The sequence below is a fragment of the Chiloscyllium punctatum genome, chromosome 45 (genome assembly GCF_047496795.1).
Source record: "Chiloscyllium punctatum isolate Juve2018m chromosome 45, sChiPun1.3, whole genome shotgun sequence".
Taxonomy (NCBI): domain Eukaryota; kingdom Metazoa; phylum Chordata; class Chondrichthyes; order Orectolobiformes; family Hemiscylliidae; genus Chiloscyllium; species Chiloscyllium punctatum.
The window spans coordinates 39,644,507-39,665,979 of record NC_092783.1 but is presented as its reverse complement, the minus strand read 5'-3'; positions in this window follow the sequence as shown (position 1 = coordinate 39,665,979).

Genomic DNA, 21,473 nt, shown 5'->3' with positions numbered 1-21,473 from the left:
CACACACTTGCAGCTCTTGTTTTTCTGGATGGTAAATGTCACAGATTTATAAGGGACCTTGGTGAGTTACTAAAGTGCAGCTGGGAGATGGTATGTACTGCTGCTACTGTGTCAGCAGTGAAGGGAGAACATGTTGAAGGTGGTGGACAGAATACCGATCAACTGGGCTGTTTGTCCTGGATGGTGTCCAGCTGCTTGACTGCTGTTGGAATAGGTCTCTTCCACAGAGACCAAGGGCAATCCATAAAAACTGAAAGAACTGTGGATACTGTAAATAAGAAACAAAATTGCTGGAAAAGCTCAGCAGGTCTGGCAGCGTTTGTGGTGAGAAATCAAAGTTACCATTTCAGGTTAAGTGACCCTTCCTCAGCAGTTATTCTATCACACTCCTAACTTGTACCTTGTGGATAGTGGACAGATATTGCATTTAAAAGTAGTTACTGGTGCACAACTGATAATGTTCGCCTTCAGCATAGCATATTGCAACTCCTAAAGTGATATTTCAAGATCTTGGCCATGCAAAGCTGAGATTGACTGAGATGGGCTTGAGGTAGGCTGGGTTACAGTGAAAGAAATGGAGAGGCTAAACAGGGGCACAAACAGCCAAATAGCAATCAAATACCTTCCAAACACATGACCACTACCATCTAGAAGATGAAGGGCAGCAAATACATGAGAACACCACAACCTGAAAGGTCCCCTCCAAGCCACCCTACATCCTGACCTGGAAATATGCTGCTCCTTCAGTATCACTGGGTCAAAATCCTGCAACTCCTTCCCTTATGGCATTATGGGTCTACTTACATCAGATGGACTTCAACAGTTCAATAAATTAGTGCACCATAACCTTCTCAAGGGCAATTAGGGATGGGAAATAAATACTGGCCCAGTCAGTGAGGCCCACATTCCATCAATGAATCACAAAAATGGTTGCTTGCATGATGAAGCATCCCCAGCTCTTAGCCAGCTCCCTGGAAATATCACTCAGTGACTGGCTGACAAATGTAGTTGGTCCCCTAAATCCCCTTTATTGCTAAAAATTGGCAAAAGCACAATGAGGCTAGGAGAGAAAGAGAGAGAGAGAAAGAACGGAAGAAAGAAAGAAAGAGAGAGAGAGGGAAAAAGGGACAGAGACAGAGAGACAGAGAGAGACAGAGACAGAGACAGAGAGAGACAGAGAGAGAAACTCACTGTGTATTCACTAATGAAAATTATGTTTGCTATGTCCAAGGTATTACTTGTGTTTCTGTGGTAGGGAGTCCACATTTTTGAAACCTTGTTTACACTACAGTAGCCAGACACATTAACGTACATACATTGGTTCATTGGTTAGCACTGCTGCCTCACAGTGCCAGGGATCTGAGTTCAATTCCAGCCTTGGGCTCCTGTCTGCGTGGAGGTTGCATGTTCTCCCCATGTCTATGTGGGTCCCTTCTGGGCACGCCAGTTTCCTCCCATAGTCCAAAGATGTGCAGGCTGGGTGGATTGGCCATGAGAAATACAGAGTTGCAGGAATGGGTTAGGAGCATTAGAAATGCAGAGTTACAGGAAGGGGTTGGGACATTGATCTTGATGGTCAATCTATCTAGCCTGCACAACTTTGGACTGTGGGAGGAAACTGGTGTGCCCAGAGGAAACCCACACAGACATAGGGAGAATGCGCCCTTTTCTGGACCATATTACCTGTTAGATTTAGCAATTCCAAAAGTCACTTCAATACTCTGTTCAGGATTTGTCATCAGGGACTGTACACCAGTATTATTGAAAGAGATACTCAGCTGCTGTTAGGTAGTTATCTAATTAGTCATTTTAATCTGCCATTAAGCTGCTAGTGGTTTTCATGTCTATTTATGGCGGCTTTAGCTGACTTCAAAAGTTGTAGCAGATATGTTTTTTGGAGATGAGGTGGTTTCCACTCAGAGGTTTGTGGACTAACTAGATGGGGAAGGAAGCAAGCAACAAGCTATACTGAAGAGATCTGTAGGAAGAAAAGACCAGGTAACAGAAGGCTCAAGGACCTATATCCTGCAAAGGACAAGAACATCCTTAGCCCCGTTTAGTGTAGAATGGTGTATCCAAAGCACTGTTTGGGAGGTTATTGCAGAGGCTGCAAATCAAAAAAATAGAAAAAATTGGAAATGATAAACAGCCTCTGAAGCTGGATTATCATCTTAGACTTTCTGATGAAAGTTCACAGTTCTGAGTCTAAGCATGCAGATTGGTAATGTTGACACATTGGTTTGAACCTCAGAGGTCTTCTGAGAAGAAAGATTAATTAGAGGCAATGTAAGTCACAGATCTGAGTTACTGACCTCAAATGCTGCCACAACTTATTGAGTAACTTTGGCATTTTTTGTTTATGTCGCCATACCAAATCCAGCACCAAGAGCAACCCAACATTTCATTATAGAACACTCCTACAGACACTGTCGCCTTAATTCCTAAGCATGAGCATCAATCCAGGAGACTTAAACAACATCAGTCCAACTGTAGTACATTCTTTTATCAAGCAGGTCTCAGGTGTGATCTCTAACAAAGCAAACAATTTCAACCCCTTACACAGAGGCAATGGAGCTGGAGGATAGTGCTCTGGGCTACGCCTGAGGCATTTTTCAGATATAGGGCATTACCAACTGAGCATTGCATGTGCCACTGCATCAAGACCCAATAGTATACATGAATAGAATGGCTTCCATTCATTGAATGATTAACTGGACAACAACAATAGATTTTGTGCATCATATAAATCTGTGCCTGGCTTCCTTTACATTTATCCAAATGTCTGTACCCTGAATCTTTTTTTTTTATTACCCCCAACTCATACACCAGAGGATACAAGGATTGCAACTTGGAGACAAAGGATACCCCTGAATATATGGTTCAGGGCATCTGTCAGGAATTTGCCGATGATGCAGAGGAATGGCATAAACACTGCAATATGTGCACCAGAACAATGATTGAGCAAGCAACTGATAGATTAACTCAGAGATTCTACTGCTTGGAGTGTTTTGGCAGTGATCTGGAATATAGCCCTGAGACAGTTTCCTGATTTTGTGTAGTTCTCTTCATGGACTATGAATATATCCAGCGAAGGGGTTTCTTACAGCTGCAAGTGGAAACGTGGAGGTAAAACAGCAGAAAGTCAAGGAGCAACAAGCCCATCGATCTTGTCAGCTGGAAGAGCTGTATGCCAACTGACCATTAATGTTTTTATACTGGATTAGTGGTGCTGGAAGAGCACAGCAGTTCAGGCAGCATCCAACGAGCAGCGAAATCAACATTTCGGGCAAAAGCCCTTCATCAGGAATGCTGAGTCACCAAAGCTCCATATATCGGCACTGCTGCCTTGCAGCGCTAGGGACCCAGGTTCAATTCCACCCTTGGGTGACTGTATGGAGTTTGCACGTTTGCCCTGTGTCTGCGTGGGTTTCCTCTGGGTGCTCCGATTTCCTCCCACAATCCAAAGATTTGCAGGTTAGGGGGATTGGCATGCCAAATGGCCCACAGTATCCAGGGGTGAGCAGGTTAGGTGGATTAGCCATGGGAAATGCAAGGTTATAGGGTAAGGAAATGGGTCTGCATGGGATGATTTTTGGAGGGTCTGTGAGAACCCGATGGGCCAAATGCCCGTCTTCCTCACTATGGGGATTGTATGATTTATTCAATGAAGACAATCTCCTCATCTCTGGAATCAATCCAGTGAACCAACTCGGAACAGCCTCCACCATACATTACCCACCTCAGCAATGGAGCCTCTTCCATTTATGGTCACATAACACCAGGTTATAGTCCAAAAGGTTTATTTGGAGGTACTAGCTTTCGGAACACTGTGTAATTTTTAACTTTGTCCATCCCAGTCCAACACTAGCACCTCCACATCATTAAATGTCTATGAATTTAATTTATGGCAACCCTTCTCCAGTGTCTTCTCTTTCAGTAAAGTATAAAATTTCTAATCAAAAGTAAAATGCTCTTTCTGAAGGAGCATCGTTCACCTGAAATGTATAGGTTTGTAGTAGCAACATTGTTCTTAAAAGTTCAGATCGTATTCACCCAGACCGTAGTGGATGGCAATTCAAATATAAAATGTTGGAATTATGCGACAGGTCTGAAAGCATCTGTGGAGAGAGAAACATAGTTAACATTTCCAGTGAAGGACCTGCTTATATGCTACTGATAATTATTCTGCTGTAACCATTTATACACTCTCTTTCATTTCTTTTCTTATCTCATTATCACTCCTTATTGTCTTGGATCATCATGTAATCCTTCTTTCTTGCAAATCACACGCATTTGTTCATCCCTACCCGTCCCCTTTCTACTCCCCCGCATGCACCGCCCAATCCACCCTCATCACATTTCTTTCTGTACTTGCTTGTAAATTGTCATTAATATCTTCCAATGACTCATTGACCTGAAATACAAACCATGTTTCTTCACAGAAGCTTCTTGACCTGCTGAGTGCTCCCATCTTTTCCTGTTTGTTATGTCATGTTTGCATAATATGTGAAAGATACCAAAAGTGTAGGGAGTATGAGATGAATCATTGTGAGGGCAGTATTCAAAGCAGAAAGTGCAAATAGCTGCAGGAGATGTCATCGAGTGCACTGCTTTAATTGGAAGAGAATGATGGGAATCAGAGAAAAAAGGAGTCAGGGTTAATGCTGGTGCATTGCAACATGAAAGGTAAGTAAGATATTAGTAAGAGTTTCACTTTTCTGGCTTTAGTCAGGCAATCATTGAATCTTTCCCAACACTGTTGCTAAGTTGTCAGTGCAGTGTCACTCTGTACAGTGTTGCTATGCTAATTTGCTTTGGTACTTTTCTCAGCTGGGATTTCCTCCCAGTGGAGTTGCAAAGCATCCAACGCATTAGCCAAAATTCAAGAGGAGCTTGCAGACCTCAAATTGACTGGTCTATGTTTCAGCTTTGATGTCGCAAGAATAAGGAAACATTTGCCACCTCCCCATAGGAACTAAATGTTGTCTTCAAATAGCATAACCATGTCCCCTCTCCCCTCATAGATGAGCTGTTCATGCTCTTCATTATATTGAGAGGGGACACAACTTGAAAATGGTTTGAGAGTTTGGCCCAAGTTATTGTGTGAGAGAGGCAGGCACCCCACCCACTGAGTGCAGGTTGCAACTTTCCCTTATGAAATTCATGGAATGCAAAGAAAGATTATACCTATCATCAAAGTAATTCAATCTGTATGAATTGCAAACACGGTGATATCATCATCAGTCCAAAAGACAGACAAATTCTTTTCTAAATGTGCCCATAACTCTCTTTTACAATGCCAAGGGTGAGGATGAGTTTTGTCACAAATGGATTTTTCCAAAAGCAGTCTTTGAATGCATTTGAAGCTCAGACTTAGGTTTGCATAATGGCATGTTTGAAACACTTACATCAAGGTGATGCAACACATTAACAACTTCAGATGTGAGGAACATGAATGGTGAGATGGAAGTCATTCCGCATAACTGTATTCAATGCAAACCATTCACAGACACAATGGGCATGGTTTAGGGAAGCATAATATCAATTTTGTCAAGTTTACCAAACATTCATTTCTGTGTTCTAGTTTACAAAGCAGTTTGTATTTGGGATCCCTTAAGATGGGCTATACAAATACATAGTACGTGGAATGTGTAGTGATAATAATGAGGTCAGCCAGGTGGACCTCATAGAAAATGATTTCCCTGATTGGGGCTATTAATCTATTAATCTGGTCCAATCAGGGAGTCCTAGCTGACAGGTAAAACTAGGGGTGTCAGATATCCTGTTCACTCTGAAAGCTGGCTCTGAGGAAGCTGGATCAGTATCAAGCATTCTCGACGTGTAAATAAAGGGTGACTTGGTGATGGGATACTGGCCTCTGTGGAGTTATTTCAGAGTAAAATTGGATAGACAGCGACTTCATTAACCCAACTACAACTATCATTACTCTTGTCCTAAATTGATACTTAGCAAAGAAACCTTACCAAGGCCTCTTATTTTTAAATTTCAGTGACAGCAGACTGACTATATGATCTCAGTTCTGAGGAAGGATCACTGGAACATTAACTCTGATTTCTCTTCACAGACACTGTCAGTCCAGCTGAGATTTTACAGCAATTTCTGTTTTTGCTTCAGAGACAGTATTGTGGGTTTGATTCATCATGGATTTTCAAAACTGAGACTCATTTCCCAATCCTGTAAAATGGTAGTGTCTCGTGATTGATGGCCAACAAGAGCGGGATTTTCAAAGTACTTTATCATCGTAAGTCATATTTTATTGGCCTGCAACCACATTATAAAATTATTTTTTAGCATTTGTGTCTAAGATCAGAGATTGGTTTCTTTGTGTGGGTTATTCTTTCCATCTCATCCATGGCTGACTCCTTATATTTCTATCAACAAGAGATGAAAGAGCCAGCTGTATTAATTTTCTGAAAAAAAAACAAAATGCTGGCTGCTTCAAATCCAATCAGTCTAAAATGGGTCAATCTTGGACTTGACCTATATATCTTCAATTTGGCTAATCAAGCTTTTCTCATTACAAAAATGGAATTGTTACTCAATTCAGATAATTGCTGCTTCAAATTGTGCTGAATAGAGATTTGTCCTGATTGTGTTCTCTGCAGAAGAAGCCAATCTATGTCAGAATCATGGCCAGTTTTGTATTTAGAGATTGGAAATTTTAACATTTATGTTATTCAGTCAGGGAATGGTGAAAGATGCTGTCGATCGAAAACATTTCAAATAATACAATTTCAGGTAAGGGATTTATTCATCTCTGTCTCTTATTGTCCCTTTCTTTGAGCTCCTGCTGTAAAACAATTTATTTATTGAATTTGAATTTTCAACATTATTGTTATAACATTATTCTAATGATTCAATTAGTTGATAGGAAAGGAACTTTTCATTCATGGAACAAACAACCCAATCAACTGTTGATGCTGGAAATCAGAAACAGAGTGAGAAATTGCTGGAAAAACTCAATAGGTCTGGCAACATCTGTGAGAGACAGCAGAGTTAATGTTTTGGATCTTGTTATCCTTCTTTAGAACAGACTCGAAACATTAACTCTGCTTTCTCTCCACAGATGCTGATAGACCTGCTGAAGTTTACCAGCAATTTCACATTTTGTTATTCACACATGGGATGTGATTGACATTTCCTTGAGGAGGTGGCAAACTGTCTTCTTGAACTGTTGCAATCCATGTGATATACCCACAGTGCTGTTTGGAATGACAAGTCAGGATGTTGTGTGGCTTGTAGGGGAGTTCACTAGTTATGCCAAAGAAAGTTCCATTCTGAAGAAGAGTCACCGGATTCAAAACATTTTCTCTTCACAGATGCTGCCAGTTTGCTAAGTTCCAGCAACTTCCATTCAGACTCATAGAGTCATAGAGATGTACAGCATGGAAACAGGCCCTTCGGTCTAACCCGTCCATGCCACCAGATATCCCAACCCAATCTAGTCCCACCTGCAGGCACCCGGCCCATATCCCTCCAAACCCGTCATATTCATATACACATCCAAATGACTCTTAAATGTTGCAATTGTACCAGCCTCCACCACATCCTCTGGCAGCTCATTCCATACACGTACCATCCTCTGCGTAAAAATGTTGCCCCTTAGGTCTCTTTTATTTCTTTCCCCTCTCACTCTAAACCAATGCCTTCTAGTTCTGGACTCCCCGACCCCAGGCAAAAGACTTTGCTATTTATTCTATCCATGCCTCTCATAATTTTGTAAACCTCTATAAGGTCACCCCTCAGCCTCCGATGCTCCAGGGGAAACAGCCCCAGCCTGTTCGACCTCTCCCTGTAGCTCAGACCCTCCAACCCTGGCAATATCCTTGTAAATCTTTTCTGAACACTTTCAAATTTCACAACATCTTTCCGATAGGAAGAAGACCAGAATTGCACGCAATATTCCAACAGTGGCCTAACCAATGTCCTGTACAACTGCAACATGACCTCCCAACTCCTGTACTCAATACTCTGACCAATAAAGGAAAGCATACCAAATGCCTTCTTCACTATCCTATCTACCTGCGACTCCACTTTCAAGGAGCTATGAACCTGCACTCCAAGGTCTCTTTGTTCAACAACACTCCCTAGGACCTTACCATTAAGTGTATAAATTTTGGTAAGATTTGCTTTCCCAAAATGCAGCACCTCACATTTATCTGAATTAAACTCCATCTGCCACTTCTCAGCCCATTGGCCCATCTGGTCAAGATCCTGTTGTAATCTGAAGTAACCCTCTTCACTGTCCACTACACTTCCAATTTTGGTGTCAAACTTACTAACTGTACCTTTTGTGCTCGCATCCAAATCACTTATGTAAATGACAAAACGTAGAGGACCCACCACCGATCCTTGTGGCACTCCACTGGTCACAGGCCTCCAGTCTGAATGACAACCCTCCGCCACCAAACTCTGTCTTCTACCTTTGAGCCAGTTCTGCATCCAAATGGCTAGTTCTCCCTGTATTCCATGAGATCTAACCTTGCTAATCAGTCTTCCATGGAGAACCTTGTCGAACTCATTACTGAAGTCATTATAGATCACATCTACTGCTCTGCCCTCATCAATCCTCTGTGTTACTTCTTCAAAAAACTCAATCAAGTTTGTGAGACATGATTTCCCATGCAAAAAGCCATGTTGACTATCCCTCATCAGTCCTTGTCTTTCCAAATACATTTACATCCTGTCCCTCAGGATTCTCTCAACAACTTGCCCACCATTGAGGTCAGGCTCACTGCTCTATAGTTTCCTGGCTTGTCTTTACCACCCTTCTAAACAGTGGCACCACATTTGCCAACCTCCAGTTTTCCGGCACCTCACCTGTGACTATCGATGATACAAATATCTCAGCGAGAGGCCCAGCAATCACTTCTCTAGCTTCCCACAGAGTTCTCGGGTACACGTGATCAGGTCTTGGGGATTTATCCACCTTAAACCATTTCAAGACATCCAACACTTCCTCCTCTGTAATCTGGACATTTTGCAAGATGTCACCATCTATTTCCCTACAGTCTATATCTTCCATATCCTTTTCCACAGTAAATACTGATGCAAAATATTCATTTAGTATCTCCCCAAGTTTCTCTGGCTCCACACAAAGGCCGCCTTGCTGATCTTTGAGGGGCCCTATTCTCTCCCTGGTTACCCTTTTGTCCTTAATATGTTTGTAAAAACCCTTTGGATTCTCCTTAATTCTATTTGCCAAAGCTAACTTAAGTCCCCTTTTTGCCCTCCTGATTTCCCTCTTAAGTATACTCCTACTTCCTTTATGGTCTTCTAAGGATTCACTCGATCTATCCTGTCTGTACCTGACATATGCTTCCTTCTTTTTCTTAACCAAATCCTCAATTTCTTAAGTCATCCAACATTCCCTATACCTAGCAGCTTTCCCTTTCACCGTGACAGGAATATACTTTCTCCGGATTCTTGCTATCTCATTTCTGAAGGCTTCCCATTTTCCAGGCGACCCTTTACCTGCGAACATCTGCCTCCAATCAGCTTTCGAAAGTTCTTGCCTAATACCGTCTAAATTGGCCTTTCTCCCATTTGGAACTTCAATTTTTAGATCTGGTCTATCCTTTTCCATCACTAATTTAAATGTAATAGAATTATGGTCGCTGGCCCCAAAGTGCTCCCCAATTGACACCTCAATCACTTGCCCTGCCTTATTTCCCAAGAGTCGGTTAAGTTTTGCACCTTCTCTAGTAGGTACATCCACATCCTGAATCAGAAAATTGTCTTGTACGCACTTAACAAACTCCTCTCCATCTAAACATTTCACACTATGGCAGTCCCAGTCTATGTTTGGAAAGTTAAAATCCCCTACCATAACTACCCTATTATTCTTACAGAAAACTGAATTCTCCTTACAAGTGTGTTTCTCAATTTCCCTCTGACTATTAGGGGGTCTATAATATAAGCTGAAACTGTGTTGCTGGAAAAGTGCAGCAGGTCAGGCAGCATCCAAGGAGCAGGAGAATCGACGTTTCGGGCATGAGCCTTTCTTCAGGAATGGTTTCCTGAAGAAGGGCTCATGCCCGAAACGTTGATTCTCCTGCTCCTTGGATGCTGCCTGACCTGCTGCGCTTTTCCAGCAACACATTTTCAGCTCTGATCCCCAGCATCTGCAGTCCTCACTTTCTCCTAGGTCTATAATACAATCCCAATAAGGCGATCATCCCTTTCTTATTTCTCAGTTCCACCCAAATAACTTCCCTGGATGTATTTCCGGGAATATCCTCCTTCAGCACAGCTGTAATGCTATCCCTTATCAAAAATAACACTCCCCCTCCTCTCTTGCCTCCCTTTCTATCCTTCCTGTAGCATTTGTATCTTGGAACATTAAGCTGCCAGTCCTGCCCATCCCTGAGCCATGTTTCTGTAATTGCTATGATATCCCAGTCCCATTTTCCTAACCATGCCTTGAGTTCATCTGCCTTCCTTCTTAGGCCCCTTGCATTGAAATAAATGCAGTTTAATTTATCGGTCCTACCTTGTGCCTGCCTGCCCTGACTGTTTGACTCACCTCTGTTCTCAGCTGTGCCCGTCTCAGATCGATCTCTTTCCTCACTATCTCCCTGGGTCCTACCCCCACCCTTTCCCCACCTTACTAGTTTAAATCCTGCCAAGCAGTTCTCGCAATTTTCCTTGCCAGTATATTAGCCCTTCCAATTTAGGTGCAATCCGTCCTTCTTGTACAGGTCACTTCTACCCCAAAAGAGATTCCAATGATCCAAAAATGTGAATCCTTCTCCCATACACCTGCTCCTCAGTCATGCATTCATCTGCTCTATCCTTCTATTCCTGCCCTCACTAGCTGGTAGCACTGGGAATAATCCAGATATTACTACTCTTAAGGACCTCCTTTTTAAATTTCTGCCTAACTCTCTGTAATCTCCCTTCAGAATCTCAACCTTTTCCCTTCCTAAATCGTTGGTTCCAATGTGGACAATGTCTTCTTGTTGGCCCCTCTCCCCCGTGAGAACATTCTGCACCGTCTCTGAGACATCCTTGATCCTGGCACCAGGGAAGCAACACACCATTCTGCTTTTTTGCTGCTGGCCACAGAAACATCTGTCTGTACCTCAGACTACAGAATCCCCCAACACAATTGATCTCTGAGAAGCCAACGTACCCCACGTTGCATTAGAGCCAGTCTCAATACCAGAAACTCGGCTGTTCGTGCTATGTTCTCCTGAGAATCCATCACCCCCTACACTGGTGTGCTGAAAATGGGATTCTGCAATATAAAGGTAAAAACAATGACTGCAGATGCTGGGAACCAAATTCTGGATTAGTGGTGCTGGAAGAGCATAGCAGTTCAGACGGCATTCAAAGAGCAGTAAAATCAACGTTTCGGGCAAAAGCCCTTCATCAGGAATAAAGGCAGAGAGCCTGAAGGGTGAAGAGATAAGCTAGAGGAGGATAGGGGCGCAAAATCTGTGCCCACATCTCCTCCCTCACCTGCATCCAAGGCCCTAAAGGAGCCTTCCACATCCATCAAAGTTTTACCTGCACATCCACCAATATCATTTATTGTATCCGTTGCTCCCGATGAGGTCTTCTCTACATTGGAGAGACTGGGCGCCTCCTAGCAGAGCGCTTCAGGGAACATCTCCCGGACACCCGCACCAATCAACCACACTGCCCTGTGGCCCAACATTTCAACTCCCCCTCCCACTCTGCCGAGCACATGGAGGTCCTGGGCCTCCTTCACCGCTGCTCCCTCACCACCAGATGCCTGGTCTCTTCTGTTCTCAATGGTACCAGTCTCAGATTGATCTCTTTCCTCACTGTCTCCCTGGGTACCCCCCCATTTCCACCCCACACCCCACCCCCGCCCACCTAACTAGTTCCAAGTCTTACAAGCAATTCTTGCAAATTTCAGATCTTCAGCATCCACATCTAAAGTTCCATTGTCTTTGCTTATTGCTCATTTTTAAAATCTCTACAGTTAGATTCTATAATTAGCTTTTACAATTCCAGGTTAAGAAAATAAAATTAAAGCCATGTTTCCATCAGATTATAAGAAGAGGAGCAAGTCATTCGGCCCCTCGAGCCTCATCCACCACTCAATAGGATCACGGCTATTGAGAGACTCTTGTTGGAAGGTACACATTAGTCAAAATCAGGGTAACATTTAAATCTGATGCTGCCAATATTCAAATATTTTAGCACATGAATGATGATGACTTTAAAGACCCCATGGCTTTGTGTGTGAGAAATCATGTCTCACAAACTTGATTGAGCTTTTTTGAAGAAGATTGATGAGGGCAGAGCAGTAGATGTGATCTATATGAACTTCAGTAGGCGTTCGACAACGTTCCCCATGGGAGACTGATTAGCAAGCTTAGATCTCATGGAATACAGGGAGAACTAGTCATTTGGATATAGAACTAGCTCAAAGGTAGAAGACAGGGGATGTGGTGGAGGAGGGTTGTTTTTCAGACTGGAGGCTTGTGACAGTGGAGTGCCACAAGGATCGGTGATGGGTCCTCGACTTTTTGTCATCTACATAAATGATTTGGATACGAGCATAAGAGGTACAGTTAGTAAGTTTGCAGATGACACCAAAATTGGAGGTGTAGTGGACAGCAAGGAGGGTTACCTCAGATCACAACAGGATCTTGACCAGATGGGCCAATGGGCTGAGAAGTGGCAGATGGAGTTTAATTCAGATAAATGTGAGGTGCTGCATTTTGGGAAAGCAAATCTTACCAAAATTTATACACTTAATGGTAAGGTCCTAGGGAGTGTTACTGAACAAAGAGACCTTGGAGTGCGGGTTCATAGCTCCTTGAAAGTGGAGTTGCAGGTAGATTGGATAGTGAAGAAGGTGTTCGGTATGCTTTTCTTTAATGGTCAGAGTATTGAGTACAGGAGTTGGGAGGTCATGTTGCGGCTGTACAGGACATTGGTTAGGCCACTGTTGGAATATTGCGTGCAATTCTGGTCTCCTTCCTATCGGAAAGATGTTGTGAAACTTGAAAGGGTTCAGAAAAGATTTACAAGGATGTTGCTAGGGTTGGAGGATTTGAGCTACAGGGAGAGGCTGAACAGGCTGGGACTGTTTTCCCTGGAGCGTCGGAGGCTGAGGGGTGACCTTATAGAGGTTTACAAAATTAAGAGGGGCATGGATAGGATAAATAGGCAAAGTCTTTTCCCTGGGGTTCAGGAGTCCAGAACTAGCGAGCATAGGTTTAGGGTGAGAGGGGAAAGATATAAAAGACACCTAAGGGGCAACTTTTTCATGCAGAGGATGGTACATGTATGGAATGAGCTGCCAGAGGATGTGGTGGAGGCTGGTACAATTGCAACATTTCAGAGTCATTTGGATGGGTATATGAATATGAAGGCTTTGGAGGGATATGGGCCAGGTGCTGGCAGGTGGGACTAGATTGGGTTGAGATATCTGGTCGGCATGGACTGGTTGGACTGAAGGGTCTATTTCCATGCTGTACATCTCTATAACTCTATGACTCTATGACATGAGGAATGGAACTAAATGATATACCAGGAGTTGGTCTGTTTGCCTGCAACCAAACATTGTCTAAAATCAACAACTTTATAAAAAGGAGGACAGAATGCTTGAAGAAAATAAAACAAAAATATCATGACTGGCTAAAAATTTGATTATGCTGTGCGCTTTTCATTATTCAATTAAATGAAGATCTTTACAGTCCAGATGTACCTCATGACTCTTATGTTACAATCAGGTGAGAAGCAGTCAAATGGCTCTCATTTTCTCCTGCTCCTCATTTGACCACAACAGGTTTTTTTGAAAAGGATAAACTTGCCAATTCAGTGAATGTTTGACTATTTACATACAAGTGATCCTAAAATAGATGAGAATACGAGTTTCCTTGAGTTTTATGAAAAGAGGTCAGATTTCTTTTCTATTCTTCACCCAATCTAAATAAAATAATAAAAATGTTCTGATTATCACACTCACATACTCGAAGTTCACACACCCACAAATAGATCACAAAGTCAAGGAGACTAAGTTGAGTAAATTATAGTCCAATAGTTTGATTCTTGAAAGTCGGTGATTTGACTGGCTTTAGGTTGAGTTCAGTCATTCTGATGTTTTCACCCAATGATCATGTTGTTTTCAACATGAAGATCACTTAAAGATATAGATAGACAATTCAGCTTCATTTCTCGAGATGGAAGTACTAGGTTGAGTTCTTTTCAAAATCTCTGTAACACCTGTGCAGTCAAAATTAGCAGACGAGTTCAACTGGCAAGGTGGACAGAAAGAGATCAAGAAATAAACAAAGAATTCACTCAGGGTATTTTTCTTCAGTGCTTCTGTGCTTGTCCAGTTCTACAGTCATTTAAAACACACATAGGATTGGCATGTCTACGGCCTTCTATTACCAACCACTCAATGATCCAAATAAGATAATTGCTAAAATATTCTAATTTCTTAATTTACATGATGAAATTATATCTGTGCTCTTGCCTTTTGTGTTGAAGGTCCCATTATAGAAGTGATTCTAATTCTATAACAGTTTATTGCAACTTAGTTAAGTACTGGAGGTGATTGTCTGGATGCTGTGCTAATAGAATTGGAGATACAACCTCTATAACTGTTAAACCAATGAAGGTTATTGCTTCTGATGTGGACTTTCGGACAGGTTATGCTAAACTTCAATCTTTTTGGAATGCATAAAGTACACGTGACACAAATATGTAGCTATTGTTAATTATGAGATCAGGTCAGTGTAATGTGGTTTTAGTCTTTTTAGAAATCAGTGAGGTGTTTCTTGCTAGTAGATTCTTTAATTTAATAGATTCAATAATCACTTTTTCATATAAAGCACATTTTCATGACATCTGCTTCCAAGTTGTTATATTTATTCCAATAGTTTTTGGGAATATTTCATGTGGACCCCACAGACAAAGGTATGCAACTTTTGAAATGATCACTTGATTAAAGCTTTCAACCAGAATGTGTTGAACCAACATTCAAAAACAAAATGCCAAGTTATTGCTTATTTCTGAAGTTTCAAGTATTCACTTTCATAATTTGAGTTATAAAACACACAACACTAGGTTATAGTCCAACAGGTTAGTTTGGAAGCACTAGCTTTCAGAGTGCTGCTCCTTCATCAGGTGATTGTCAACCGGATGAAGGAGCAGCACTCCAAAGGCTCGTGCTTCCATATTAACCTGTTGGACAATAACCTGGGGTTGTGTGATTTTTAAGTTTGTACACCCCAGTCCAATACCGGCATCTCCAAATCATTCATAAGTTTAGATTTTCAGACACATTTTATTAAAAGGATCATTTTATGTAAATACATTTACACCATAAATGTTGATTGGAAAGTAATTTTCAATAGTCAGTGAGTATTTTTAACTGTTATCTGTCTTCCGATAACATATTTGTAAAATGTCAGAGGACAGCACACACTACACACAGTCCATGTTATCTGGTATCACAATAAGATTAAGTGCATTAATCCTGCCAGATTATAACATCCAGTTCCAGCTGCATTAGCCTAAGTCTTCTTACTAATTAGACCTTGCAGTAAGGGTGCAGATCAAATCCATTATCAGTGTTATGCTAGAATTAGACTCAACATGAGTGTGTTCGAAGATTTTAAGTCCAAATCATTCCAGGTCTGTTCACAGTACTTTGGATTGATTTCCTGCTGTAATGATTTACTGTTTAGCATCAGAGACAGCTGACCAAATGTAAGCAAATATAGCCAAACATGTGGATTGGTTATTTACCATTACCAAATAAAGAGAAATTCCTTTCTTGATTACCTTACTGAGCAGACTGATGAGTTTACACGTCATCTCTTAAAAGAAAATGTATTTTTATCTACATCAACATGGAGCCTTTCACACCCACAGGACATTCCACAGTACTTTGCAGCCAAGACTTACACTTGAAGTGCAATTACTGTTGTTACAAAGGAAAATGCAGCTGCCAATTTGTACAATGGGGTCTCACAAACAGCATTAATATAAATGACCAGTTGAAAGGTTCAAGCTTCCACTGGGAGTTAATTGCAGTTGGTGTTGCTGAGTTATTCATGTTTATTTCCCTGTGTCATCACAGCAGGATTTATGGGCTGTTAATGAAGAAGCGGAAAATGAAGACAAGATAAAAATTTAGCAGATCAATAGATAATGTCAGTCTGTTGACATTCTTTGATGGTTTTGATACATTGATAAAATGTAATAGAAATATGTTGAATGAATATGCGCTGATGAAATGCCAATACAGTATATAATATGACATTTTAATTGACTGCCAATTTACTAAAGAAATTTTTAAAATGCTGTTTTACCTAACCTCAGGAGATGAAAGATAATAGCTTGTTGTTTCTGGGACATAAACTAATAGCAATATTGATATCCTATCAGAATCTCCCCAGCTGAAGAGCTCTAGAATATATATACTATAACCCGATGAAACCAATCCCTTGTTTCATACAGACAATTGAGAAACCGTTATGGAAATGGCATATTGCTTATACAGTTGAGAGTGTGGTTCTGGAAAAGCACAGCAGGTCAGGCGGCATCCGAGGAGCAGGGCTTTTGCCTGAAACATCGATTGTCCTGCTCCTCCGATGCTGCCTGACCTGCTGTGCTTTTCCAGCACCACACTGTCAACTCTAATCTCCAGCATTTGCCGTCCTCACTTTCTCCATATTGCCGATACATTTGATCCAATTTTCTGTGCATGAAGCTGAGGAGAATCAGGACTGATATGTAAGGTTTTATCTGTGATTTAAGCCAAATGTGAACTACGACATATGGAGAAGATTAGTGGTACAGCCAAATGCTTAAAAACGTGAGAGTCACAATTTTTTGTTCCCCTGCTGTTCGGCTTAATCTTCTGCATGCAACTTTCTGCCTTTTCATCTGGAGACAGATTGTATTCATTTGGCACCTTTAATAATGCAGAACATTCCAGGATGATCTCAGGAGTGCTGCTTACACCAAACAAAGGTAGGATATCATTATGAATGATAAGCAAAGAGGCAGATTTTAAGCAATATCTTAAAGCAAGAAGAGTGTCTGAGTGGAAGAGAGATTTACTGAGGGAATTTCAATGCTTATGACCTAGGCAGCTCAAGGCAAAAGTAGCAATAATGCAAATTGCATGTGCTGAATAGATGAGCATAGCTGCTTTAGTATGGGGACTCAAGATTGCAGTACCTGGAGAGCTGAAGCTATGAGGTATTTTGAGGAAAGGAGAGCACTGGGCTGATGTGTGAATAGGATTTACTATGAGTAAGAATATGGACTCCAGAACTTTGAATGATCTTAGATCAACACTACAAAGTGCGAGTCAAAAAGTGTGGCGCTGGAAAAAGCACAGGAGGCCAGGCAGCATTCGAGGAGCAGGAGAGTCAACACTGAAACATCGACTCTCCTGCACCACACATTTTGACTCTGACTCTTCAGCATCTGCAGTGCTCACTTTCTCCGAGTACAAAGTGGGAGGCTGTCACAGCTGTTAGAACAGGCAAGTCTCAAGGTAACAAACATGGATGAGGGTTCCAACTGCTAATGCTATATGTAATAAAAGAACAGGATAGAAAATACACAACAATTGTAAATTAATAATTCCTTTTTTCTTGTGAGTTGAAACTTTTCAATTGAGTCAGAAACCTTGAGTGTATTCTGTGAAAAGAGATAAAGCTTCTGAATGAGAGATTGAGATGAAGGCAGGGGCTTCCATTTGCTTTGACCTTATAAAGAGTAAAGATCAGGGTACTTTCTAATATGAAGCATGAAGTTAAATATAGTGGGTCCCCAAAGAAACATGATGGTTCAGCAGCATAGATCTTTAAAATGTCATGAACATTTGCAGAAAATAATCAAGAACACCATTCAAACACTGGCCTTCATATCTAGAGACGAGACTACCAAGATGCAGAAGTTATGCTACAGTTCGGCAAAATCGTAGTTAGACACTACTTCAAGTACTGTGAGCAGATCTGAGCACCACACATTAGGAAAGATATCATTGCCTTCGGTGGAATACAGTGGAGGTTTACAAGAATGATACATGGATTTCACAGATTAAGCTGTGAGGAAATATAATTCAAATTAAGCCTGTTTTCTTTAGAAGTTTGAGGGTTAAGTTATGATCTGATTAAAGTTTTCAAGATATTAACAGGAAAACAGAGGTAGATAAAGACAAACTATTTCTACTAGTTGGGGATTCGAGATGTAGGGGCATGGTCCAACAGTTAGAGTCAGACCATTCAGAACAAATATTAAGAAGCACTGAGAGTCATAGAGTTATAGAGATGTACGGAATGGAAAGAAATCCTTCGGTCCAACCCGTCCATGCCGACCAGATATCCCAACCCAATCTAGTCCCACCTGCCAGCACCCGACCCATACCCCTCCAAACCCTCAAAACAGCTCCAGCCTATTCAGATTCTCCCTATAGCTCAAAACCTCCAACACTGGCAATACCTTGTAAATCTTTTCTGAACCCTTTCAAGTTGCACAACATCTTTCGATAAGAAGGAGACCAGAATTGCGCACAATATTCCAACAGTGGCCTAACCAATGTCCTGTATAGTTGCAACATTACCTCCCAACTCCTGTACTCAATAATCTGACCAATAAAGGAAAGCATATCAAACACCTTCTTCACTATCCTATCTACCTGTGACTCCACTTTCAAGGAGCTATGAACCTGCACTCCAAGGTCTCTTTGTTCAACAACACTCCCTAGGACCTTACTATTAAGTGTATAAGTCCTGGTAAGATTTGCTTTCCCAAAATGCAGCACCTTGCATTTATCTGAATTAAACTCCATCTGCCACTTCTCAGCCCATTGGCCCATCTGGTCAAGATCCTGTTGTAATCTGAGGTAACCCTCTTTGCTGTCCACTACACCTCCAATTCTGGTGTCATCTGCAAACTTACTAACTGTACCTCTTATGCTCGCATCCAAATAATTTATGTTAATGACAAAAAGTAGAGGGCCCAGCACCGATCCTTGTGGCACTCCACTGGTCACAGGCCTCCAGTCTGAAAAACAACCCTTCACCACACCCCTGTCTTCTACCTTTGAGCCAGTTCTGTATCCAAATGGCTAGTTCTCTCTGTATTCCATGAGATCTAACTTTGCTAATCAGTCTCCCATGGGGAACCTTGTCGAACGCCTTACTGAAGTCCATATAGATCACATCTATTGTTCTGCCCTCATCACCCCTCTTTGTTACTTCTTCAAAAAAACTCAATCATGTTTGTGAGACATGATTTCCCATGCACAAAGCTATATTGACTATCCCTAAGCAGTCCTTGCCTTTCCAAATACATGTACATCCTGTCCCTCAGGACTCCCTCCAACAACTTGCCTACCACCAAGTTCAGGCTCACTGGTCTAAAGTTCCCTGGCTTGTCCTTACCACTCTTCTTAAACAGTGGCGCCACGTTTTCCAATCTCCAGTCTTCCCGCATCTCACCTGTGACTATCGATGATACAAATATCTCAGCGAGAGGCCCAGGAATCACTTCTCTAGCTTCTCACAGAGTTTTTGGGTACACCTGATCAGGTCCTGGGGATTTATGCATTTTTACCCATTTAAAGACATCCAGCACTTCCTCCTCTGTAATCTGGGCATTTTGCAAGATGTCACCATCTATTTCCCTACAGTCTATATCTTCCATATCCTTTTCCACAGTAAATGCTGATGCAAAATACTCATTTATTATCCCCCCCATTTTCTGTGGCTCCACACAAAGGCCGCCTTGCTAATCTTTGAGGGGCCCTATTCTCTCCCTAGTTACCCTTTTGTCCTTAATATATTTGTAAAACCCCTTTGGATTTTCTTTATTTCTATTTGCCAAAGCTATCTCATGTCCCCTTTTTCCCCTCCTGATTTCCCTCTTAAGTATACTCCTACTTTCTTTATACCCTTCTAAGGATTCACTCGATTTATCCTGTCTGTACCTGACATATGCTTCCTTCTTTTTCTTAACCAAATCCTCAATTTCTTTAGTCATCCAGCATTCCCTATACCTACCAGCCTTTCCTTTCACCCTGACAGGAATATACTTTCTCTGGATTCTTGTTGTCTCATTTCTGAAGGCTACCCATTTTCTAGCCGTCCCTTTACCTGCGAACATCTGCCCCCAGTCAGCTTTCAAAAGTTCTAGCCTAATACCATCAAAATTGGCCTTTCTTCAATTTAGTACTTCAACTTTTACATCTGGTCTATCCTTTTCCATCACTATTTTAAAACGAATAGAATTATGGTCGCTCGCCCCAAAGTGCTCTCCCACTGACACCTCAATCACCTGCCCTGCCTTATTTCCCAAGAGTAGGTCAAGTTTTGCACCTTCTCTGGTAGGTACATCCACATACTGAATCAGAAAATTGTCTTTTACACACTTAAGAAATTCCTCTCCATCTAAACCTTTAACACTATGGCAGTCCCAGTCGATGTTTGGAAAGTTAAAATCCCCTACTATAACCACCCTATTATTCTTTCAGATAGCTGAGATCTCCTTACAAGTTTTTTTCTCAATTTCCCTCTGACTATTAGGGGATCAATAAGAGAACCCCAATAAGGTGATCATCCTTATCTTATTTCTCAGTTCCACCCAAATAACTTCCCTGGATGTATTTCCAGGAATATCCTCCTGGAACTTTCTTCCTCAAACGGCAGTGGATGCTGGATCGGTTGTTAATTTTCAATCTGAGGTAGTTAAATGTTTGTGAAGCAAAGGTATTAAGGGGTAAGGGCAAAAATGGAGGTTAAGGGCAAAAATGGAGGTTAAGGGAATAGGCCATAGATCAGCCATGAACTTATTGAGTGGCGGAATAGGCTTAAGTGGCTGAATAGCCTACTCATGTTCCTTTATTCCTGTGAAATCATCCCTTTTAAAAGTCTGTTGCATGAAGTAAAAGTTAATTTTAAAGGATTTGCATGCACATTGAAATTGACCAGAGCATGATTAAAGGTTAAATGAGGTACTGGGAACCACAGAAAGCTGCATTCTCAATAAAATTGTGTTCCTTTTTCTTTCAATCAATCAATAAATACAGTGTATATATCATACATAATATACAAGATGGATAAATATCTGCTTCTGTTCCATAATGATGAATTGCATTAAACATCTCCATACTGTGTTTATACTGCTAGCAAAACAACAGTTATGACTGAATAATATTTACTGCCCACATATGGGATTGTAGTTTGTTTGAAGCATTTACATACGATACAATGATAGATTAAACAAGACACAACTTTCACATTGCTTTTGTCGTTTACTTCACTTAAAATTTCTTCGAAAACATGAGATTAGACTTTAAAACTCAACGCAAGCAAAAACAGTAAACAATTTTTACTGCTGATAATCAGTGACAATTTTCAATGTTTATTTAGCATTTGGATTTTGGGCTGTCTTACTGTTAGAATCTTGGCACCATAAGTTAATCAAAGTATTTTAATTGT